Source organism: Mobula birostris, chromosome 18, assembly GCF_030028105.1.
Source record: "Mobula birostris isolate sMobBir1 chromosome 18, sMobBir1.hap1, whole genome shotgun sequence".
NCBI classification, from domain to species: Eukaryota; Metazoa; Chordata; class Chondrichthyes; order Myliobatiformes; family Myliobatidae; genus Mobula; species Mobula birostris.
In genome coordinates, this window is record NC_092387.1 from 28,719,225 (window position 1) to 28,737,832 (window position 18,608).

Sequence of the window (18,608 nt, forward strand, 5' to 3'; positions counted from 1 at the left end):
TGTTGAACCTTCTTAAGGTTCCTAAGAAAGTAAAGAGACAGGCATGCTTTCCTTGTGCATCTACACAAAATTTTTGTGACATCATGGCTGATCTGTTGTCTCAGCATCATTTTCTTGATTTTTAAAAACTAGGAACAAAGATTAATTCCTTCATATTAAAACAAAACAATGGAAATACCCAGTAACCGAGTTTTTGCATCTTTTCACCGTAGAGAATTTTACGGACTTTGTCTCATTTTGTTCTGTTGTTAGAGTTGCAGGATGGAGTTTCGTCTCCACCAAAGGCATCCTTTCCTCCTGCCCTCCGCTAGTCTGTAGGGCACCCTTGGGCACCCCCCTCCCCCGATCAGGGTCAAGTGAAGCCATGGGAGCAGGTGCAGGAGGGTTGCATGAGCTGATGCAGATCACAAGTCCTCGTTATGAAGCCAATGACGCCAGGCAGGCAATCTCTGAAGAGTATTGGTAGTGGCTGGGATCACCCATCTGGTAAAGACACTCTCCAAAGAAAGCAATGGCAAAGCACTTGTGTAGAAAAAATTGCCAAGAACAATCATGGTCATGGTAAGACCACAATCACCCACATCGTACGGCATGGCGCATAATGAATGAACTTGTGTTGTTCTACTGAATATTGTGGGCATGCTATGATGGTGCTGGAATGTGTGGTGACACACTCACAGGAAACCCCCAACACATCCTTGGTTGAGAACACAAAGCGTTTCAATACATATTTCAATGTACATGTGATAAATAAATCTGAATCTACCCACTGAGTAATGACATTTTTACTCCTCTGAATCTCAATGGCTGGAATATTATCTGATACTGATAAACAGGCTCTTGACCATTGTATCCACACTGATTATCAAGCACCTATCTACACAATGCCATCTTACCTCTCTCATCCCATTTAGCACCAAATGCACTCCTGATTTTCCAGCCACCTAGGGGCAATTTACAACAGCCAAATAACCCACCAACCCATCTTTGTCATGTTGGAGTCCCACATGTTCACAGGGCAATGAGAAAAGCCCACACAGAGAACATCTGAGTTCAGAATTGCCCCTGTGCTTTGGCATCTGGTTTAAAGGTGATTGGGGGAAGGGGGAAGCAGGAAGGCAAGAAGACCATAGATGATCAAGTGCACTGTTGGGGTATACACGCCCATGGTTTAAATGCCGTGAAAATTAGCATTTAAAGCAGTAACAGTACATTACAAACATAAATTACATGAACTTTAATTAACACAAATTGTGCACAACTTATATGACTCACTAAACAATAAAAAGCATTAGTGTAAGTTTAGGAAAATACTGTATAGTTGGAGGTAGAATTGTAGTGTTTCCAGTCAGTTCAAGAACCAGATAGCTGTTAGAAAGGTGAACCCTGAGCTGTGGGTCTTCTGACTCTTGTACCTCCTGTCTAATGGCAGCATTGAGAAGAGTGCATGGACCTGACCGCAGGGATCATTAATGGCCGATTCCTGAGACATCACCTCTTGTAGTTGTCCTAGCTGGCGGGGGAGCTGTGCCTATGATGAAATTGGTTGAATCAAAGGCCTTGGTAACAAGGCCACATACTGAGAAACTGAATAAGTGTGAAAAAAAACTTTGGTTTCTTAATAGCATGGTAGAAGGTAGGAAGGAAGTATATGAGATCTTTGACAGTTCACTTGTATGAATCTCTGTGCCTTTTAACAAGTTGCACTGTCTTGTAAATGGCAGCAAATCTTGTGATTTGACAGTTTAATTTGAGCTTTAGAATTTCCATTATATTGTGAGCATCAGCTGACCTGTGTCCCTTAAGAATGTTCTAACAATTGGTTGATAACTAAGGCAGGGCTTTATATGAAGGAGAGGAGGCACATTTTCATGTCTGAATTACTAGCTTCTCACTTTTGAAATCACAGTGAGTATTGTTATAAAATAATATGTATTTATTTTCAAAATGCTCTCAGGGACGTCATAGGTGTACTAGTCACCCGAGAACTATGCTGGCAGTAGAGGCAGCAAAAAAAATCTTTAAAGTGTCAATGGTACTGATGATTAGATATGATTAAAAGAGCAGTAGGGCAGGAGAGAGAGTGTTGTAAAATGAATTGCAGCAAGGCAAGGCATTAGTATGCTGTGTAGGTGTGACACACAGAGTGGAGCTTGGGAAGGCTGACTATGTTGACTCAGTGGAGAAACTAGACATGGAGATAGTAGGGGAGCTATAGCTTTAGAAAGTATTGTTTAGGCTTTTGTGTGCGCGTGTGTGAGTGTGCACATTTCTATGATCTGTGCACGTTTATCTACACGTGCGTGTGTGTGCGTGTCTGTGCATGCATCCAAGTTTGTACCAATTTGTCTAAGCATGAAATTGTTCTTGGAAGGAAAGTGTTAATCTTTAAACTGATGAACATTATGCACACAGAGCATATGCACAATTCCATACTGTGCTTAATGGTTACAGGCCGGTTGTAAGCCTACTCTGTTCTGCTCTCCGTCACAGGTTATGGGTGCATGATTTATAAAATTATTCCTAAAATTTGCATAGTTTACTCATGTAATAAATGGAGCCGATTCCTTCCTGTGCTGTTGGAGTATGGGACAGGCTTTATGTTCCAACAATGAAACAAGATCAGCATCAAGGAATTGCTTTCCAGATTGCCAGAGTGATTTCCGACTATTGAAATACTTTTGATGTGCTGATATGGTTGTAGAAACCACCTCAGGCAATTTGTGGTTTTCTGGTCCATTCATTCGTCAGGGTTCCTGGTGCACAGCCAGAGCCAGAGTTCAAGGTGTGGCTGGAGGTGAAATTGTAGTCTGGGCCATCAGAGATCAAGCTGGATCCAAGGTTCAGAGAGCTTCTACAAATTCTCTGCCAAAAAAGAACAAAAAAGGAAAACCAGCAGGCTACTGAACCAGCAGCCATCTGCAGAGGAAATTGGATGGTTAGCGTTTCAGGTTAAGAACCTTCACCTGGATATCAAACTTCCATTTCCCATCACAGATGTGGCCTGACCCACTGAGTTCCTCCAGAAGCTCTCTATCTGCTCTCAGTCCCAGTATCTTCAGTCTCTTAGTCCAGGAGCAGACCTAGACCACTTGTGCCATCGGCTCTGCTCTACCATTCCATTATCATTTATTATCCCTCTCAACTCCATTCCCCTGCCTTCTCCTTCTAACCTTTGGCACCCTCACTAATCAAAAATGCATCAAACTCATCTTTAAATATACGCCATGACGTGGCCTCCACAGCTATCTGAGACAGTGAATTCCACAGATTCACCACCCTCTGGATAAAGAAGAAGATTTTCTGGATGACAATTGGATCTTATTTCCAAACATATTTTTACGTTTAATCCTATTGATTCACTTACATTTACTCATGTTACGCTTACATTTCGCATTTGAATCTAGATTGGGAACAGCAGCTTTCATTGATATTATCCCTCTCTAGGGTCTCCATTGTATTTATTTCCTCTATGTTTAAATTCACCAGATTCACTGGAAAATTTATTACATTACTGCTATAAAAATGTGAAATAACAACATGTTTTGAAGCAAGATCCAATTGTGATCCAGAAAATCTGCTCATTGAGAACTACCAGTGACCCAAGAGAGCCAGATTATCAAAGATGTTCTGTAAGTAAAAGTAGAATGGGGTTTTTGTTTGAAGAATGATAAAATAAATACACTTTTTGAAAACTTTCAAGATACACATAGATGGCGTAATGTAACGTATTTTGGATTTCTTCCTTCCCAGTTTCAGCGGTGGATTTGGACGTGTCTTTCTTTTCCCCCCAATGCTTTGTTATTTCTTTTCATGTAAACAGTGTTTCCCAGATCTTCGCCTTGTTAGATAAGGTGCTAATGCTTAAATCTTGTCATTTCCGACATGGAACCTTGTCATTTCCCTACATGCTGTTTCTTTAAGCAGAGCTTACAGTACATTTCAAAGAAGCTGTTCCAGCCAACAGCTTTCTGAATTAATTGTTTTTTGAACAACAGTGCACACTGTGTTTCTTCACCACCAATTTCCAATTTGAATCTTGATTATGAACAATAACATCCATTGATATTTTCCCTTTCTAGATTACTTTACATGAAGTAAACACAGAATAATGAGAATTGGATAAGGATCTGAAAGGGAATGCTTACAAGAGCATGAGAACAGAAGAACTGGATGGATAAGATATGCCTTAGAAATGTATATTCTAATATATTTTTAATCATAGCATTAAGCCATTGACAAGGGCAGCATTGTGAAATAAAAAACCTTAGAACATCAGACCATAACACCATAAGACATAGGACCAGATTTAGGCTATTCAGCCCATTGAGTCTGGTCTGCCATTTAATCACCACTCCATTCTCCTGCCTGCTCCCCATAATTATTGGGTAACTGAATGTTTCACGTTCAGAACAGAACAGAATGTTTCAAATCTTTTTTTTCATAGATGAATTAAATTATTAGACGTGTAAAATGCGCACCGACATTCAAGTATCTAATTAAATGGATCTTCTTTTATCACAGTCCAGCCACATCAACTCCCTTCACTTCCTATGAGCGCACAAGGGGAAAGTTTGCAGTGGACAATTAACCGAGTAGCCCACATGCCTTTGGGATGAGGAGGAAGCTGGAGCATCCAAAGCAAACCCACGCAGCCACAGAGAGAACATGCAAACTCAACAGAGACAGGATTGAAAATGACTCACTGGCAATGTGAGGCAGCAGCTTTATCAGATACACCAATGTGTCACCACTCTTGGAGGACCTCCTGCTTCAACACTGGCCAACATTCCTCCTTTACCTTGCGCTGGACACAATGACAAATGTTCATTTACTCAGAGGTTGGTAGTACTGTAGATGGAGCTTATTCTGCCTGGAGGTCAGTGACTAGTGTTGTTCCACAAGGATCTGTTCTGGAATTGCTGTACATTATGATTTTTATAAATATCTTGGATGAGGAAGTGAAAGGCTAGGTTATTAAATTTGCAGATAACAAAGGTTGGAGGTACAGAGGCCCGGGTTCTGTAATTTATCAATCAAGATTGTGGGAATGATGGTGTTAAATGCTGAGCTATAGTCAATGAACAGCATCCTGACATAGGTGTTTCTATTGTCCAGGTGCTCTAAGGCCATGTGAAGAGCCATTGAGATTGTGTCCGCTGTTTACCTGTTGTGGTGATAGATAGGCAAATTGCAGTGGGTCCAGTTCCTTGCTGAGGCAGGAGTTCAGTCTAGTCATGACCAACCTCTCAAAGCATTTCATCACTGTAGATGTGAGTGCTACCGGGCGATAGTCATTAAGGCAGCTCCCATTATTCTTCTTAGGCACTGGTATAATTGTCACCTTTTTGAAGCAAGTGGGAATTTCCGCCCATAGCAGTAAAGGCTGAAAGTCTCCTACTCCCACTTGTTGGTTGGTACAAGCTTTCAGAGCCTAACCAGGTACTCCATCGGGACCTTCTGCCTTGCAAGGGTTTGCCCTCTTTAAAGACAGCCTAACATCAACCTCTGAGATAGAGATCACAGGGTCACCGAGTGCAACAAGGATCTTCACAGCTACAGTTATATACTTCCTTTCAAAGTGGGCATAGAAGGCGTTGAGTTCATCTGATAGTGAAGCATTGCTGCCATTCATGCTATTGGGTTTCGCTTTGTGGGAAGTAATGTCTTACAAATCCTGCCAGAGTTGTCATGCATCCAATGTCACCTCCACCCTCATTTGAAATTATCTCTTTGCCCTTGGAATAGCCCTTCACAAATCATACCTGGTTTCCTGGTACAGATCTGAGCTTCCTAACCGGAAGACTGCAATCTGTGCGGATTGGTGATGATATTTCCTCCTCGCTGACGATCAACACTGTTGCACCTCAGGAGTATGTACTTTGCCCACTGCTCTAGTCTTTCTATATATCTATGGCTATATGGCTAGGCATTGCTCAAATACCATCTATAAATTTGCTGATGATATAACCGTTGTTGATAGAATCTCAGGTGGTGACGAGAGACCATACAGGAGCGGGATATGCCAACTAACGGAGTGGTGTCACAGCAATAATCTTGCACTCAACTTCAGTAAGACAAAAGAGCTGATTGTGGACTTCCAGAAGCGTAAGACGAAGGAACACATACCGATTCTCAGAGGGATCGGAAGTGGAGAGAGTGACCACTTTCAAGTTCCTGGGTGTCAAGATCTCTGAGGATCTAACCTGGTCCCAACATATTGATGCGGCTATAAAGAAGACAAGACAACAACTATACTTCATTTGGAATTTGAAGAGATTTGGGATGTCAACAAAAACACTGAGTAATGTCTATAGATGTACTGTGGAGAGCATTCTGACAAACTGCATCACTGTCTGGTATGTGGGACTACTGCACAGGACCAAAAGAAGCTGCAGAGAGTCATAAATTTAGTCTGCTCCATCTTAGGTACAAGCCTACAAAGTATCCAGGACTTCAAGGAGCAGTGTCTCAAAAAGGCAGCATCCATTATTAAGGACCTCCAGCACCCAGGGCACGCCCTTTTCTCACAGTTAGCATCAGGTAGGAGGTACAGAAGCCTGAAGGCATACACTCAGCGATTCAGGAACAGCTTCTTCCTCTTTGCCGTCTGATTTCTAAATGGACATTGAACCCATGAATGTTACTTCACTTTTTTAATATATATTATTTCTGTTTTTGCATGATTTTAATCTATTCAATATACATATATCGTGATTTATTTATACTATCTTTTCCTTCTGCATTATGTATTGCATTGAACTGCTGCTGCTGAGTTAATAAATTTCACAACAAATGCCGGAGATAATCAACCTGATTCTGATTGTAGATAGTGTAGAAGGTTGTCATAGGTTTCAATAGGACATTGACAGAATGCAGAGCTAGGTTGAGAAGTGGCAGATAAAGTTCAACGCAGAAGTGTGAAGTGATTCACCTTGGAATGTCGAACTTGAAGGCAGAGTTCAAGGTTAATGGCAAGATTCTTTTCAATGTGGAAGAGCAAAGGGGTCTTGAAGTCCACGTCCACAGAACTTTCAAAATTGGCTTGCAAGTCCTCAGCCCTGGTTGCAGGAGACTTATACCTCAAAAGATCTGCTCAGTTTGCCCTCATCATTTATTTTCTGAAGTGAAATATTCTGTTTAAGTTTCTGAAGTTCATTCCTACTTTGTTCATCTATTATCACTCCTTTCACCAGTCAGGTACAAGTTAGTTCCCAATACAGTGACAGCTTGATCTTAAAATTCGCACGTCAAACCAAGTTTATTGTCATAAGCACAAATGAAGTGAAGTACAGGGACAATAAAAATCTAGCTTGCAACTAAATCTATATAATGTCTATCTCTTAATGTAACAATCTTCAGAGCCCACAGCCCCCTGAAATATTTGCATTCCTCTATCTCTAATCACTTTTCTATTCCAAAAACCCATCTGTCTCTCTAACTTTATGTAGTGTTATTCTAACAAGGCATTTCCTTCTGCACTTTATACACTTCTCAGATAAATCCATATTATCACACTTTCTTGAGAGTTATTGTGAACTTTATCCGATTTCCACTTTATTTTTAATTTAATTTTTTTCATGAGTTTTGAACATTACTGGTAAAGGTAGAATATGCCACCCATCCCTGGGTTCCTTTGAGCTATGTAATTTGTTGGGTCATTCAAAAGGGCAATAAAAAATCAACTGTGGGTCTGGTGTCAGTTGCCTTGAACACAGCCTTGTTTGCACAGTAAACAGTACACCAGCCTCATAATCTGAAGGTCCTCACATGGGGCACTCATTTTGTAGAGCTGTTCAGAGCATGGCAGTTAGCACAATGCTTTATAGTGTCCGCAATGACCAACTGGGGCCCCATTCCTGCTGCCTTTTGAAGAGAGGTGCACTAGAAAGTATCCTGACAAGTCACACCTCTGCCTGCTATAGCAACTGACTTACACTGGACCAACAAGTACTACAGGGAATGGAAAAACACAGCCCAGCCCATCTCAGGCTCATCACTTCCTTCCATCCAGTCCATCTTCACAGTGCTTTGCAACAGAAAGGCCATTTGTACAATGCTAAGGATGCCTGCCACTCTGGCCATTTCCTTTTCTCTCTTCCAGCTTTTTGGAAGTCCAGATGACCAAGCTCAGGAACAATTTTTTCCCAGTCACTATTAGACCCCTGAGCTAATCACCTCTTTCACATCCCCTTCCCAGTGGTGCAGCCATATTCTCAAGTCCTTATTTTACTTCTTCTGTTATTGCTACTTCAGCATTACTATATTTTATACATTTTACTGTTTTACGCTCATTATGGTACTTTATTTATTTATTTAGCAATATAGCATGGAGTAGACCCTCCCAGCCCTTCGAGCCGCACTGCCCTGGCAACCCCTGACAACCCCAGTTTAACCCTAACCTAATTATGAGACAATTTACAATGACCAATTAACTTACTTGGTACACTATTGGACTGTGGGAGGAGATCAGAGCACCCGGGGAAAATCCATGCATTCCACTGAGAGGATGTACAGGCTCCTTAGAGATGGCATGGGAATTGAACTCCAAACTCTAAAACACCCTGAAGTCATGCTGAACACTACGGTGCCATGGTACCTTAGTGCAGCGTTTATGATTACCATGTACACAGTATAAGGTTTCCATAGTGAATTTCATTCAAGCAAGGAGTTTCATAGCACTACCTGACAATAAACTATTCCTAATTTATTCAAACAGTAACTTTGTTGTTCTGGAGCTGCTCAAGTATTTTGGATGCTGTTAATTGTTTTAATTAAAATAAAATTTTGGGAGGGCAAAATCCATTCTATATATTTGATCACATCCTTTTTAAGGAGGTAATTTTCCCCTGTCCAAATTTAGGCTTCAACCTAGACCTTCGATAATTTCAATTGACCAAATTTCTTGGAAACATCCATACACCTGATCATTCCTCTGGTAAAGCAATACTTCACACATGTCCTGGGCTCAGTCATCACAGCGTCTGGTGAATAACTTCTGGATTTGGTGCCCTGGTTTAGGCAGCTCTGATTTCTATCTTTGCAGGAATGAGATTCTTGCTTCTCTCTTCTACGTGAACGATAAGGCATTAAGGAATTATGCATGTGATGAGCGAGCAGTCAATAGCTCTGAAGTGTTGAACACTTGATGGATGCAAGCAGTCCATTGCGACGTTAGGTACTATTTATCCTAATTGAAAAAAACATTAAATTAACTAACCTTCTTGACTTGCTCAACTCTGTCCACTTAATCATCTCTTTCCACGCCATTAGCTAAATATTAAAAGGGCTCAGTTTTGAGGCAATGGTCATTCTAGGGGAAAATATAGTTTGTGCTGCCTAATGATTGGGTAAATCTGTTTGTTTGTGTAAGCTCTCATTGTCCTTGGATATATTTGGTTATCTGTTCTGATGAGCAGATTTTGAATCTTCTCTTCAAGTACCATTGTAGAAGGATTCATTATTTCTAATACAGGATTTGAAACACTGACAATGTCTCTCCTCTCACAGATGAAATTTGACCCACTGTTATTCCAGCAGTTCAATCCGTTGCACTTTTGACTTCATAATGCACCTGCTGTCTGCCTGTGCTGCACTTTCTTCTTTAATGGTAACACGTTATTCTGCATTCTGTTAATGTTTTCCTTTGTACTACCTCATGTACCATGGTAATAAAATGTTCTGTACGGACAGCATGCAGCACCAAGTTTTTCACTGTACCTATGTACTTATGACAATAATAAACCAATTTACCAATTTGTTGGTACTTATTCCCTCCACCCACACTTTCTGCTCAGTTTTATTCAGCTGGACTTTCAATGCCAAAACTTGCTTTCCCAGTACAGAGGGTTAAAGGCATTGAAACAATTCTGCATCTGACAGACAGAGTGGCTTCTAAGAGTCGGTAGCCTTCCAATAGCATGTCATGGAGCCTGGAGTTACCCAGAAGGCACGACAGGAACTCAGTGGGTCATGCTGCCTGACTCACTGAGCCCATCCAGTGCATGTTAAGTTGACCTAGATTCCAGCATCTGTCGTCTCTTCTGTCTCCACGTCATTAAGCTTTGCCCCAGAACTATCACTGCTTCATTAAAAACACTGTAGCACCAACAAGCAACATGAAACCTTTATTTTAGTAGAAATCTACAGCACATTACAGGCCCTTCAGCGCACAAAGTTGTGCCGACCATGTAACCTACTCCAGAAACTGCCTAGAATTTCCCTACCGCATAGCCCTCTATTTTTCTACGCTTGATGTACCCATCTAAGAGTCTCTTAAAAGACCCTATTGTATCTGCCTCTACCATTGTTGCAGGCAATGTATTTCACACACCCACCATTCTCCGTGTGGAAGAACTTACCTCTGACAACCTCCCATACCTACTTCTATGCACCTTAAAACTATGCCCCCTTGTGTTAGCTATTTCAGCCGTGGGAAAAAGCCTCTGACTATCCACACGATCAATGACTCTCATCATCTTATACACCTCTATCAGGTCACCTCTCATGCTCTGTCACTTCAAGGAGAAAAGGCCAAGTTCATTCAAGTTATTCTCATAAGGCATGTTCTCCAATCCAGGCAACATCCTTGTAAATCTCCTTTGCACACTCTCTATAGTATCCACATCGTTCCTGTAGTGAGATGACCAGAACTGAACACGGTACTCCAAGTGGGATCTATCTAAGGTCTTGTATAGCTTTAACATTACCTCACGGCTCTTGAACTCACTCTCAAGGTTGATGAAGGCCGTCACACCATACGCCTTCTTAACAACACTGTCAACCTGCACAGCAGCTTTGAGTGTCCTATCGACACAGACCCCAAGATCTTGCTGATCCTCCATACTACCAAGAATCTTACCATTAATATTATATTCTATCTTCAAATTTGGCCTACCAAAATGAACTATTTCAAAATAAATCTTTAATCTTTAAAATGAGGTATTGCACACAACTTCTTCTATAGATGTTGCAATCAATTTCACATGAATGGGGTTAATGTTCTGACTGTAGCTCTCCCTGGCATAATGCTAAAGAGCTAGATGTAGAGTACATTCAGGCTCTCATCAAGATGGCAGTTCTTCATTGCTGGGATTAATCTTGAGCCTGGCAGATGAGTTAACTGTCAGAGGTGTACCTGTGGAATGCCAATCCTCCCTAGGCTCCCGGTTGTTGAGCCAATGTTTCTTCTGGAATTACTGGCTTCCAACTTTGCAGGCATGAATTGCTAATCTTCATGTGTTTTTCTTGTTTTGAATTAAACATAGAAACATAGAAAATAGGTGCAGGAGTAGGCCATTCGGCCCTTCGAGCCTGCACCGCCATTCAGTATGATCATGGCTGATCATCCAACTCAGAACCCTATACCAGCCTTCCCTCCATACCCCCTGATCCCTTTAGCCACAAGGGCCATATCTAACTCCCTTTTAAATATAGCCAATGAACTGGCCTCAACTGTTTCCTGTGGCAGAGAATTCCACAGATTCACCACTCTCTGTGTGAAGAAGTTTTTCCTAATCTCGGTCCTAAGAGGCTTCCCCTTTATCCTCAGACTGTGACCCCTCGTTCTGGACTTCCCCAACATCGGGAACAATCTTCCTACATCTAGCCTGTCCAATCCCTTTAGGATTTTATACGTTTCAATCAGATCCCCCCTCAATCTTCTAAGTTCCAACGAGTATAAGCCTAGTTCATCTAGTCTTTCATCATATGAAAGTCCTGCCATCCCAGGAATCAATCTGGTGAACCTTCTTTGTACTCCCTCTATGGCAAGGATGTCTTTCCTCAGATTAGGGGACCAAAACTGCACACAATACTCCAGATGTGGTCTCACCAAGGCCTTGTACAACTGCAGTAGTACCTCCCTGCTCCTGTACTCGAATCCTCTTGCTATAAATGCCAGCATACCATTCGCCTTTTTCACCGCCTGCTGTACCTGCATGCCCACTTTCAATGACTAGTGTATAACGACACCCAGGTCTCGTTGCACCTCCCCTTTTCCTAATCGGCCACCATTCAGATAATAATCTGTTTTCCTGTTTTTGCCACCAAAGTGGATAACTTCACATTTATCCACATTAAATTGCATCTGCCATGAATTTGCCCACTCACCTAACCTATCCAAGTCACCCTGCATCCTCTTAGCATCCTCCTCACAGCTAACACTGCCACCCAGCTTCGTGTCATCCGCAAACTTGGAGATGCTGCATTTAATTCCCTCATCCAAGTCATTAATATATATTGTAAACAACTGGGGTCCCAGCACTGAGCCTTACGGTACCCCACTAGTCACTGCCTGCCATTCTGAAAAGGTCCCGTTTTTTCCCACTCTTTGCTTCCTGTCTGCCAACCAATTCTCTATCCACATCAATACCTTACCCCTAATACCGTGTGCTTTAAGTTTGCGCACTAATCTCCTGTGTGGGACCTTGTCAAAAGCCTGACAAAAGCCTTGTCAAAAGTCTGAGGGGTAATTTCATCCCAAAAAGGATGGCGGGTATATGGAATGAGCTGTCAGGGGAAGTCATTAAGGATCACACAATAACAAGATTGAAAAGATATTTGGATGAGCACATAAATAATATTTTAAAATCATAAGATATAGGAGCAGAATTGGGCCATTCAGCCCATTGAGTCTGCTCTGCCAATTCCATCCTAGCTGATTATTATCCCTCTCCACCTCCCTCTCCTGCCTTCTTCCCATACACTTTGATGCCTAAACCTATCAAGCTCTGCTTTAAATATACCTACAGACTCGGCCTCCACGGCCATCTGTGCAATGAACCCCACAGATTCACCAACCTCTGGCTAAAGAAATTCCTCCTCATCTCTGTTCTAAATGGACATCCTTGATATGAAGGGTTTAGAGGGATATGGGCCAAAAGGTGAGCAAATAGCATTAGCTTAGATGGACATTTTGGTCAGCATGGACACTTGGGCCCATATGATTCTATGATTTTCTGGTATTTTCTTTATGTTATCACTTCCTTTGAACAGAACAGAACAGATTAATATATGGCTTGGCTTTTCTGTATAGCAGTAACACAAGTTTACTCCAGAGCCTGATGTACAGACACAAGTTCAAATAAGTACAATTTGGAATGGGAAACTGAGAAGCTTGTACACCTACAAGGCTGTTTAACAAGTTTATAATGTATCTGTTCTTTGGCCTCAGTTCCATTTTCCCAGTGCTCCTGGTCTAAGATGAGAAAAGCAGCTTCAGTAATGGTAACCATAGAATGGCTGGATTGTTAAAAAAAAATCGATTTAGGAAGGAAATCAGTCATTTCTTGTTCTGGTCAATGTGGCTACAGACCCATTATACCTTACCTGCTTTCTGAAATGGTCTAACAAGACAATCGATGCAAAGCGAAGCAGGGATGGATAATAACTTTTAGCTTTTCCTCTACCCCATGATCATTTTAAAAAGGCAAAGATTTTGTACACTTGGATAAATATGAATGCAAATGATTTAGTTTCAATCACTGTTGCATACTCTTAGTAAACTTTGCAGTACACTGGTATCTTATTTCAATTTCCCAGCTCAAACTATGAGTACCACTCAAGATGTATTTATTTATTTAATTCATACAGCGCAGAATTGGCCCTTATGGCTCTTCAAGCCACGCCACCCAGCATCCTTCCCCCCCCCCCCCCCCCAATTTAATCTGAGCCTCATCTCAGGGCAATTTATAATGACCTATTAACCGATATGTCTTTGGACTGTGGGTGGAAACTGGAACACCCAGGGGAAATCCCCAGTCACAGGGAGAATATACAAACTCCTTACAGGCAATGGCAGGAATTGAACCCAGATTGCCTATACTGTAAAACATTCTGCTGCTACTGTTTCATCCCATTTAGTATTTATACAAGGCAGCTGGTCAAAAAGAGAGCTCAGAAATTCCATTCTTTGTCAGCAGAGCACAAAGGAAACAAAAACATCAGCACAGGTAAAAGAAATCATGATTCTTTTTATGGTCATTGCACCTCCATTCACTTTCACACTCCAAGTCCTATCAATTCTTTCTAAAGCTATCAGCCATTGCAAAGCACAATAATCTGACTATAAAACATACATTAGACCTGCTCTTTTTATTTGAAATAAATAACTTGCTGAGGCCATCAACTAGGTTTTGTAGAGATCAATAGTTGGCAGCAATTTGCTTAGACCACAGGGATACAAAAGGCACCATTTTCAATGCTCTCCTGTTGACCCTGGGAATGAATTATGTCACTTTACTTTGATCTTTAGATGAGGAAAAGTTGAATTTGCATTGGGCACATGTCAATCCTGTGCAAGGATGCTTAGATCCATTGTTACTGTGGAATGCTGCAAGTTTGATTCACTGATTTATTGGTGGGCAGCGGGGGAGCTACATGGCCTCAGTCATAGCGAGGACTGGGTCTCAAGCCACAGTGCCACCTATTAGTGACCATCAGGAGAAAGGCTTCGAAGCCAGTGCGCTCCACTGGGGGCAGTGTGACGTAATGTCCAGGCTGAAGTGGATGCAACCCCCGCACCCCCACAGTATTCACTCAGTAGAGGACAAGCTGTATCGACTTCAGGTTTCTGCTCAGTCATGGACTATGTTTTTGTGTGGCTGTATTTGACTGATTTCTTACATGTGCTTGCAATCTTGTACATGCTATATATGCTTTGTGTGACTGTCGGCACTGTGGTTTGCACCTTGCTGTGTTGTTTGGCTGTTTTCATGTATGGATGTATGGTTGATTGAAAATTAAAGAAGTTGAATTGAGTGTAGGTATCAAATTGGGTCATGGCATGAATGAAACATGTTATTTACTGGTGGGAGCACACACACACACGAACTTAAGCTTTCAAACCAGAGATGTTGGTATGATCAGAAGAATATTAGGAACAGGCATAACTAGAAACATATGTTTTTTTATTCAAAGTTTCGAAGTAGAGTGATGGAGAGAAGTTACAAAAAAGGGAAAATCTCACCAAATCAAGTCAAGTGAAGTTTGTCATTTAACTATATATAAATGAAACAACATTTCTTCAAACCAGAGTGTAAAGCACATAACACATGATAATTTATAAAGTAAGGATAAAAATCTACAGATGAATCACATAAATAACAAACTAAAGTGGATTAATATTAAATATTGTAAGATTCAGAACGGATTAACCAATGACACCTTGAATTTCAGCCAGGAGTTCAGAAGTCTAATGGTCTGAGGGAAGAAATTGTTTCTCATCCTGACCATTCTCATCTTTACGCATTGTAGTCTCTGCCCGATGGTAGAAAGTCAAAGAGGATGCTGGATGGATGGGTAGGATCCTTAATAATACTAAGGGCTCTGGGTATGCAGCGCTCCTGATAAATGTCCCTGATGGATGGTGGAGACCCCCATGATCCTCTCGACTGTTCTCACAGTCCTTTGTAGGGACTTCAGATCCGGTGCTCAGCCACTCCCATACCAGATGGAGATGCAACTTTGCAGGATGCTCTCAATGGTGCTCCTGTAAAATACAGTTAAGATGGGGAGGGGTGTCGGGGGGAGAACCACTTGCCTCAATCTTCCTAGAAAGTGGAGGTGCTGCTGTGCCTTCTTGTTCAAGAAGGTGATATTAAGGGATCAGGTGAGGTCATCCATGGTGTGAGCTGCCAAGAACTTGGTACACTAACTCTCTCTACAGAGGAGTCATGTATTCGCAGAAGGGGTTGCTTTATCTGCATATTCCTGAAGTCCACAATGATTTCCTTTGTCTTCTCTGTGCTGAGGCTTAGGTTGTTCTTCTCACCAATCCACCAGCCACTCCATTTCCTCTCTATACTCCGGCTCTTCATCATTCTTGATATGGCCAGCCACTGATGTGTCATCCAGCAAACTTGATGATATGGTTGGAGCTAAATCCTGTGAGAGACGTGTGTCAGCAGCAGGCTAAGAACACAGCCTTGGGGAGTGCCAGTGGTCAGCGTAATGGGACGAGAGATGTTGCTGCCCACACAGATTGACTGTAGCCTTATATTAAGAAGTCAAGCATCCAATTGCAGAGGGAGCTGTTGAGACCCAGTGAGGACAGTTTCCCCACCAGTTTCTAGGGTATGATGGTGTTGTGTGTGGAACTGAAGTCTATCAACAGCAGTCTGGCATAGGACACCCTATTTTCTAGGTGAAACAGGACAGAGTGGAGGGCAGAGGCTATTGCATCAACAGTGGATCTACCTGAGTGATAAGCGGACTGGAAAGAGTTCAGTGTAGCTGGGAGAAAGGCTTTAATGTGCTGCATGACCAGCCACTCAAAATATTTCATAATGGTTGATGTTAATGCCACTGGACGATAGTCATTTAGGCAGGTTACAAACCAAAAAGAGTCTGGCAAAATTGCACCTGATGTTCCTTGATTTACCACAGGGCTCTGCATGTGTTACCTTTTCAGGCATACTTCCTTTTCCAGATTTCCTTGATAAAACCTCTATAGTTCTATATTAGAGTCTCTTGCTTTCACCGAATTGATGAAAAGTCTCCTGATAATTAGTAATTCAAAGTTAAAAATGTGTAAGAAAGGTGGCAGGAATGGGCAATGACAAAATGGGCAAGAGGACCTTCCTTCTTAGATGATGTGTTTTCTCACTGCATCTCCCAAAACTCCACCCTCTACCACTTAGATAGCGTAGTGCTTCTCAAGTTAACCGTGCAGGAATGTTAATGAGCACTGCTTTTAATGTTCACACAAGAGACTGCTTCTGCTGAAGTTTGAAGCAAGAAAGTAGCTGCTGGAGGAACTCAGCAGGGTAAACATTCTCTTCCTCACTGCAGACAGAGTTGATGCTTTAGGTTCAGAATACTTCAGCAATCCCCAACTACCTGTCAGTGACCTTTGTAAACTGGTGCCTCACCTTAAGGGACAGAGCTATGATTTATTTTAAATATTGGAAGTCCCATCAATGCAAGACTGTTGGCAACCTTGGGGCTAACCCAGACTGCATCTGAGCAGCCAAATAGTAGAGTCAGAGTCATACAGCATACAAACATGTCACTTGGTTAACCATTGTGTGCAGTGTACACCACTTACAGGGTACAGTGTACAGAAAGGACAGGTTTGTTGAAGACGGTGCAAAAAGGGGCTCACCAGAAGGTCACTTAGATGGAAGAGTATTACCCACAAGAACAGATAGATAAACTTGCATTATTTTCTCTTGAGCATCAGAGGATGAAAGGAGACTGAATGGAAGTATATAAAATTATGCCGTGTATAGTTAAGGTATATAGTCCAAGTCCTTATTACTGGGTAGAAATGTTCAAAACAAAAAATTGCCATGACTGAATGGTAGAACAGACTTGATGGGCCATATGGCCCTAATTCTGTTCCTGTAACTCGCTATAGGACATAGATTTAGGGCGAGAGAGAGACAAGAAGGTTTAAAGGAGATGTATGATGCAAGTTATTTATACAGAGACTGGTAGGCACTTGGAACACAATGGTGGAAGCAGATACGGTAGTGGTATTTAATAGGTTTTTAAATAGGCACAGGAATATGCAAGGAATGGAGGGATATGGATCATGGGTTAGTTTAATTTGACATCATTGGCACAGACATCATGGGCTGAATGGCTTATTACTGTGCTGTAATGTTCAATATACTATGTTCAACCAGTGGAACCCATCCATATTAATCCCATCTTCCACCTGCTGACCTGTAGATTTCTATGCCAAGGTGATTCAAGCACTAAATGAACTGGATTTTCAATAAAATTGCAACACAGAAAAGTGGAAAATTTCATGGAATATCAGTGGTGCAAAAAAAAAATGCAACATGAGGTTCATTTTTACAATTTACAGGATGACAAAGCTACACTTCACCTGGCCAAATGGGTAGGAAATGTTTTACTTGGGTGCAAGCAGCAGGCTCTCACTGTTGAGGGAACCTGAGGCAAATCGGACAATAGAACTACCCACACTTTACAAAAGAAGAATGCAGCAACTCAAGGAAAAGGTGGTTATTGTTACCATGGTGACAAGACAGCCAATCACTACAGCAACAGCATAATGAGATGCTGACCTATGAATATCATAGTGGGTCGTATTGGTTAAGAGAGGAATATTGGCCAGAACATTGGGAACATTTTGTTGTCATGCCCTGAAATTTTATCATGCATTGGATTGGGCAGAGGGAATTTAGTTTAATCTTAATTATAGGGCTATCTTTACCAAGCAGTTAATTCATAATTTAACATAAGCAATACTACATGAAATAAAGTGTGCCAATAGTAAAGGGATAAAATAACCATAATGAAAGGACCAACATTATCTGTCTCTTGAAATGCAAGTTTGATGATCTCAATTGGTTAATAGCACTCCATTTCCACCACAGCAGAAGAGTGTTCACTACCAGGCCCACCTCCCCTCTCCTTCCATTGAACCATTCTCTCCAAGGACTTTGATTCTTTCATGTTGCAGATTTCACATCCAGCCATAAGAAGTGCTGTCTCTTTCCTTCCCATCATCCTTTCCCAGTGAAGCAACAATTCACTTGAACTTCTTCCAGTGTGGGATATTATCTCCACTATTCCAGAGAAACCAAGCATCTATCACCTAAGTTTACTCAGAAATGTGAAAGGATGATCACATTAAT